Below are 7,942 nucleotides of genomic sequence, written 5' to 3'. Positions count from 1 at the left end.
CGTCTGATCTCTTTCCTCTATCTTTGGCTCGGATTTATTTGGCTTCCTTCTCAGGCAAAAAGCTCTCCATGAGGTGGTGCCTGAAACTTTGAGTTTGCATTGTTTTAAAACTAACAACCCAAAGCAAAAAGAGAGCTTTTCTTTCTCAAAGGTTCTGTAAAAAAATAAGTGGAATTGGGTCTCATTGATTTAGTTTTTGTCAAATGCCCAGTTATAAACTGACCATTGGGACAGGAAATTTGTATATGTTTATTGCCCATTCCAGAAGTGTGTAGCTCCAATCCCTGCAAAAAACCACATGGATTAAGAGTGAGGAAGGTGTGGCACTAAAGGAAAACGAGATGCTGTTGCCAGAAGAAGGGTAAGAAGAAGGATGGGTACTGGCTAGCAAAAAATGATATTCTTCACTATAAAGGACTTGATAATTATTTTTCAGACATTTGTAAGGCTATAATGTATTAGAAAGATTAGGATTTTGCTATTTATCACCAAAGGGAAGAACTGGTATCAGTGTACAGAAGTGAAGGGGAGACAAGATTTTGTCTTTACATAAAGAATAATATTCTCATAGAGTACGAGTATGGTGTGTGTTGTAAGGTAACTTATGCCTTGTCCCTAGAAGAATTTCTGCAAAAACTTGATGGATATTATACAGATGACTCCTGTTTTGTATTAAAGAATTGCCTAGATATATTAGACAATCCCTTCTGTTTCCATGACTTCATTATTCTGTTTTCTACATATATGTGTGTGCCAGTACATGCACACAACCTTGTGGTTATTAGATCTCCCAAGAGGGAAATTTAATCCAGTTGCCTGATGAGGGCATTATTTAATGTCAATTGTTTTTAAATTGCTACTTCTGTGCCTACTGAATCAATTCCATGTTTCTAGTTCTTCTTAATATAGCATTACCCAAGGCATAAGTACATGTGGCAAAGAAGATACAGTGTTGATTAAGGTTAAGGAATTGGAAAGACAGAGGGGTGGGGTTCACTTTATCCTTGTGTACAGGTCACTTCCCTAAGCAGATAGAATATTCAATCTCCACTTTAAATTTCAGTTCTAGTACCAAGCACTGAGACTATAAGGAAGAAATAACACTAAAGGGAAGCCCTCAAAGATAATTCCATCATCCATAACACCAGGCTCTTCCTGGCATTATGACTAATAAAACTCAGCTAAAAACATGTTCTAAATATTTTTATGTGCAAAAAATAGAAAATTGTAATAAAATAATGGCTGTTATTTCAAACCATGACTATAAAATGCCCCTGGGACAGAAATGCCTAATTATGAAATAAAACAACTTTTGTATCCCTCAGGCAATGTATTCAAACTGTTGCTCGCTCCAAAATAGTCATTATAATTAGTCCAATTCCCTAGAAGAAATGAAAAGTGTAGGGGAATTCGTTTAGGGCTATAGCTCTGGGCTGTGTCTTGGATTGGGACCAAATGGACTATTAAAATATGTGTGTGAAATAAGTGTATCAGCACTGTGGGTCAGAGGATTACTTCTACCAGGAATTACTTGATATGATCTTTGAGTCATGATATTCATATGTTTTCAGCAGGTAGGCTGAGAATTATGAATTCTAGGACGAGTTGGATGACCTTTGATGGAAGTTTATTCCCAATACTGGTGAGCTGTGCCATCTCTCCATGCCTCAGCTTTCCCAGTTCTCAAATGAGGTTAAAAATGTCTACCTATTTAGAAACAGGAAGGCTTTTAAAAAACTAATGGGCAAGGAGGGAGGAAAAACTTCAAGATTTCTCTTCTGTTTCCCCCCGAAATATTTTAAAGTACTATAGTACTCGATGGGAAAAATACTCTAGAATTATAAAAACCATTATTAGGACAACTATTTTATATTCTGCTACCTAGAATTTAAATCCTACTAAATTACTTTAAAAGACATTTTTTCAGAATTATTTTGTGCTTTATTTGTTAGGAAACATTATATGTTCATTCTATTTTAAAGGCAGACAGTTCAGTACAGCATTTAAAGATGAATTGGACACTTTCTAGCTTTCAGAGATCAGCACTATTTTTCTCAAGCTAGGATGCTGTGCCTTCTATGTGGATTTCCTTTTCTTGACTTTAGATCTGTAGCTATGGCTTCATCCTCTTGATTTGTTCTCAGAGTGGGAGTTGAATACAATCTGTGTCAGTTAAGGTCCTGGCAGGAAATTGGGTAATTTGAATAGAGTTTAATAAGGGGACGATTTACAACAGTGTGTTCAGATTGTAGACAAACCACAAGGTACAGTCCAGAATGACTAGAGGGGTTCTCAGAGTCCTGAAAGGGAGAGAAATAGGTGGAGAGGGCTGCTTGACAGTAGCTGTGACCTTCAGTCTAGGGACTAATCCATCCTGTGGTGACAGCAGAGAGAGCGCTGGGTGAATGAGTACCTGACCTTCAGTTTTTCCTCTTTCTGATTTGCTGTCTACACTAATGGGTTCTCCTGTTAGAGAGTGTAAGAAGCTTGCTGATGGAATAGTCTACATTGATTTCTGTCTACCCTCTGATTGCCTGTCTACTCTAATGGGTTCTCTCCAGAGAACCCAACCAGCAGCCAGAGTGTGAGAAGCTTGCTGATGGAGTGGTCCGTCCAGGTCAGCCTCCCAGGACACACAGTGGAGAAAAGTGCACAGTGGATTCAGATAGGGCTAACAGAAGAGATCCGGAACAGTCTGTAGTAGTATCCTTTTCAAAAGTAGAAGTGGAGAAATAGGTTGCTACCATATTTGACTAGATTTGAAACAAAAGGTTTCATTGTCTTGTTACAGAATAAAACACACATTCAGGCCTTTAGTCAAGGGATTGCCTGAGAGTTTTTCAAGCCAGGGCTTTCTGCAACAAGTGCTCTGCACGACCCAGTCTTGAGTCTCCTGCTTGCTTGCGTCTGGTTTTTATTTAATCTTTTGCAACATGAAAGCAATTTGTTTGCATTTAGAAATATCACATATTGGGACACTTTGAAAGACTCTTGTCTTAGAATCATCAGGCAGTTTTCAAAAGACTGTGGAGATGTAAAGAAGAGAACATTAGAAGACTCAGAGACCTCTGAGGGTGACAGTTCAGAATAAGAGATGATTTTAAAGAATATCCATGGCAAAAAGGAGTATTCAGGAAGATTCCCTGTCTTTTTTTTTTTTCCTCAGAAAATTCAATGAAAATGAAACATTTTAAAGTGGTTAACACTCAGTTCAGAAAACCAAACATCTTACTCTTTTTCACTTTTCTTTAAAATTAGGCAATTAATTTCTTCTGGTAGGATTTTCTCTATGTCTTAAATATTAGCTTAACTTAGAAAGACTGAGTAATTTCAATAATCACTGTATAATTATTATGTGATTCTACTATCTTAAAATTTTAATATGTCACTGTACCAAATGCAGTAATTTTATAGGAAACATATATCTTCAAATAAAATATCTTTATGTATTTTAAAGGATTTCCTTAAATACTAAGTTATGTCCATTTTTATTTCCTCTCAAATTTCTATTCCTTTTCTCTCCTTTACCCTAAAGCTCAAATCTGGGGAAAATGGTTTTGATTAACTCCATGGTTTCAAAGTTTTCACAGTTTACTCTTGGATCACAGATATATTCTGAGAATAAATAACACTGTATCTGTAAAATAGTATCCTGAGTCTAGAGTGGAGAGAAGTTATGTGGATTCAAGGTGTCATTATTAACTAAAGGAATCATTATTCTCTAAATTTAGCCATGGTGGGGGTTGGCCTAAGAAAGACCCTCAGTGAGACGCTCATCTCTAAAAATGTGCACTTTATTTTACAATTAACAAAGTAAACAGGTACTGTTTGAATTGTAGACTGAGTGCCTGCAGACGTTGGGTATGTTCTTTGTGCATGAGATGTACTGTTTGATACAGGGAACAGTATAGAAATACATCTCTGGCTCTGAGGTGCTTCCCAAGAAGATAAAATAGGATTTGGTCTACTAGATTGGATATCCAGTCAGGCTATGATGGTAATTTAAACTTTGTGGCTGCCCTAGAGTTGTGAGCTCACAGAGATTAGTCCCTGGATTGCTCTTCAGAACCCTCTCCACCTTATGAGCCATAGAACTGTTTTCCTTTCTTATTTGAACATGACCAAGAGGTCACAAGAATCAGAAAAATCTAACTGGATGTTAGTCGTAGCCAACTGAAGACTGACAAACCCTTAATGAGACTTGAGATAGATCTTCCTTTTCATTTGTTTATTTATAAGAGCTGCAGAGAAAAGAGGTTTATTGATATCTCAGAGCATAATTGGTCTTAAAAAAGCTATCAGTACAGTGGAAACCAAATTGTAGAAGAGAAGTTAATTCGTTTCACTAAGTAAGCATCTCCTCTTGCTTAACTATCCTAAAAAACGAAGCACAAATAAGTCACTAGGAAAGTGTGAAGTCAACTTGATGTGGAATTTACATTCCCAATCAGACAAATTGGGTTATTTCAGAAGCTCTTTCTGTGTGATGTGGTTGATGTAGGAATCATTGGAATGGAGTGCTTTTTTTTTTTCTGGTTTATTTTACTTTTTTTGATTGGGTTTGCAGAGGAGATGCAAAAGTCAGGAGAAGTTTGTGGTTGACTTTTATTGGATTAATTTTTAAAAAAATGTCATACCTGAAGGTAGAGCTCTATTTCTATGAAACTGATCTGCTTTTAAAACTAAAATGAAGAGTTATTAAATGTGCAGCCATCTAATTTTGAGATGATGAGGACCTGAGTGAAGAGGGCAGAAGTAGGGATGAAAAGGTGAGAGGGATGCAAGAGGTATTAAAGAAGAGAATTGGCTGCATGTTGGGCTGAGAGGTAAATTGAAGATAATTCCAAGGCTTTGTGTTTGTGGGTAACTCAGAGAATCATACTAACTTTAATAGAATAAAGATGTTTGAGGAGCAATTATCTTTAGAGGGTAGAGGTGAGGTGGGGAAAGGATATATAGTAGAATCTTGACGTTTACAGATACAACTTTTGCAACATCCAATAGTTCACAATGATATTACGATTACATAATGACTTTACAAATTTTCATGTATTAATTTGTAATGGAGATGATAACTCCTTCATTGAATTGTTGTGGAGATTAAATGAGGTAACTTGTATAAAATGCTTAGGGATAATGATTATGATGATCATTATCATCACAAAAATGTTAAGCAAGCATTTGAACAATTCCTCTTGTGGTAAGATTTTTACAAATATTAACTAATTTAACACCAGTGGCTCTATGAAGTAGGTACTGATATTATTATCTTATTTTACAGATGAGGAAATTGAGACATAGTGAGAGGTGAAGCAACTTGCTTGAGGTTACATTAAGTGGCACAGCACAGACTCAATTCAGGTAGTCGGGCTCCAGAATTTAGCTCCTAAGCACTCTCTTCAGTAGACTCCGGGGAAAATTAGAACTGACTATTATACAAGACTGGAGTGCAATAGAAAATATTCAGTGATTGAGTGATCCTAGCCAACAGCCCTGCATTCATACCTCAGTTAGTAAATCTCATAAATTTGAGGATGCTCGAAGGATCCTGGGAAAGTCAACGGGTCGATGAGTATAAAGGAAAAGACTTTTAACACTTTGTTATGAAAATTATAAGGACACATGTTCAGTTCTTTAAATACCCATGAACAAAGGAATTCATAGTAGTATAATAATAATTTCATCTGTCTTGATATTAATTTATTTGACCAGTATTTTTTGAGCATCTATCACAGTGCTAAGCATTGTGGGGCATTTGATGGAGAAGAAGAAAATTCCTTCTCTTAACAAGCTTACTGTGTGGTGGGAGAGACAGATGAATGCAATGCAAGTACAATATAGTGAAGTAATTACTAGGTGGAAGTAAGCACCAGCATCCACTAACTTGGTAGTGTCAACTAACTTGGTCATAAGAGGGTCAAATATAAGGCTTTTTGGAAGAAGTGATGTAAAATACAGAACTTGAAAGATGAATAGGAAATGAGTGCAGGTGAAAATGTGAGAGGAAGTGGAGAAATGAGAGAGAATGGGCTGTGCCTGTGAAACTGCAAATAGGTCAATATGATTGAAAGATACAGTTTTCTGGGGGTGAGCAACAGGTAGAGATAAAGCTGCAGAAGTGAGGCAGCGGTCAGCTCAACAAGGCCTTCTAGGTCACGGTGAGGAGTTTGATAATTAACTTGAGGAAAATGGAACCTATTGATGTGATTTAAGCAGAGGAATACTAGCATGCTTGCAGAATATCTGGAGCACACAGGTATGCTGGTCTAGTATGAAGCTTGAAGGGCCTTTGGAGAATATATTTTTATTTACACCAAATTTATATTGAGCACCCACTGCATATATAAAAGATTGTAAACTATGTGTTGGAAAGATAAACTTGTACCTAAATTTTAGCATGCAGCATGCTCTTCTTTTCTAATGACTGCAGTTTTATTTTGGTGCAAACTTAAGGACACATGTGTACGGTCAGATTTTTTTTCACTACCAAATCACCAGTTATTTGTGCAGGTAGGCAGATGAGCTTGGTTTCTAGTCTTGATTGTGCTCTGTGATACCCGGAGAAATCACTGTAGGCCTTGGTTTTCTTATCTGTACTGTGAGAAAGTTGAAATAGTCCATCATTAAATTTTCCTCTAAGCTCTAAAATTCACCTGTTTTGGTTTGAAAGTTTTCAAACATTCCAGTCATGTGAAAAGTGACGAAGTTTTACAATACGCTATTATTTTATGTATGTCCCCTGCCTCTCTGGGTAGCTTCAGTGATAGTTCCTGTTGAAGAGAGGGGCTGAAATGATAGCAGGATATTCAAGTCAAGGAGGAATAGAGACCATCATATTCATTCTCACACGTTACACATGAGGACCCTGAGGCAACCTAGTTATGCATCTTATCCAAATTCTAGTGATGGGTCAGTGGCAGAGTGAAGTCTAGAGCCCTGAGGGGTTTCTCACCCCAACTCAGTTCTTTTTCCTCTATTAGGGGTCACTTTCTTCACCTCTTCCAGGATATATAGGGTGCTGTCTTAGGTAATAAATTTGGAAGAAAGTTCGATACCATGGAAGATTTCAGATGTCCTTAAGTAGAAGTGACTGTACCACTGCTAACTAAGGCCTGCTGTTTATTTTTCTGGCTTCGAGTTGCTTAAAAGATATACATATAGGGATTCCCTGGTGGCGCAGTGGTTGAGAGTCCGCCTGCCGATGCAGGGGACACGGGTTTGTTCCCCGGTCCGGGAGGATCCCACATGCCGCGGAGCGGCTGGGCCCGTGAGCCATGGCTGCTGGGCCTGCGCATCCAGAGCCTGTGCTCTGCAACGGGAGAGGCCACAACAATGAGAGGCCTGCGTACTGCAAAATAAAAACACCAAAAACCAAACATATATATCATAATATATATTCTGTATATATAATAATATGTGTAATAATATATATATATATTTTTTGCTCCCTTATTCTTCATGAATGATTCCTCCTTTTGCACTAATGTTTCCCTCTCTGGTTTCTCTAAAAGAAAGATCCTTAGGATGGTTTGTGGGCACTGGGTAGCGGCCGAGTTTGCATTGAGAGGCGAAGGGAAAGTTTCCCCCAGGTGTCGCGGGCTGGGGGCAGGGGCACTGGGGAGCGGTGTGGACGTGGTCTGAAGGGCGACTGGCCGTCGGAGTGAGAAAGCTGTGTGGATGACAGGCTCTTGGTGCTCCAGCCAGGCGTCAGGGCTCTGCGTCTGAGGTGGGAGAGCCAAGTTCAGGACACTGGTCCACAAGATACCTCCCAGCTCCACATAATATCAAATGGCAAAAATCTCCCAGAGATCTCCATCTCAATGTCAAGACCCAGCTCCACTCAATGACCAGCAAGCTACAGTTCTGGACACACTACGCCAAACAACTAGCAAGACAGGAACACAACCCCATCCATTAGCAGAGAGGCTGCCTAAAATCATAA

General features: G+C 38.4%; 1 long non-coding RNA gene across 1 annotated transcript in view; it reads left to right on the top strand.

Annotated features, from left to right (window-relative positions):
- The first annotated feature begins 317 nt into the window (after nt 1-317).
- Nucleotides 318-7,942, top strand: part of LOC129391485 (uncharacterized) — a 31,115-nt gene continuing 23,490 nt past the window's right edge. The window contains exon 1 of the long non-coding RNA XR_008615648.1: nt 318-361. This is a non-coding gene — a long non-coding RNA (uncharacterized lncRNA). The remainder of the gene's footprint in view (nt 362-7,942) is intronic.

The sequence above is a fragment of the Physeter macrocephalus genome, chromosome 18 (assembly GCF_002837175.3).
Source record: "Physeter macrocephalus isolate SW-GA chromosome 18, ASM283717v5, whole genome shotgun sequence".
Lineage (NCBI taxonomy): Eukaryota > Metazoa > Chordata > Mammalia > Artiodactyla > Physeteridae > Physeter > Physeter macrocephalus.
Note: the sequence above shows the minus strand (reverse complement) of the source record. Positions and strands in the feature narration are given on the sequence as shown.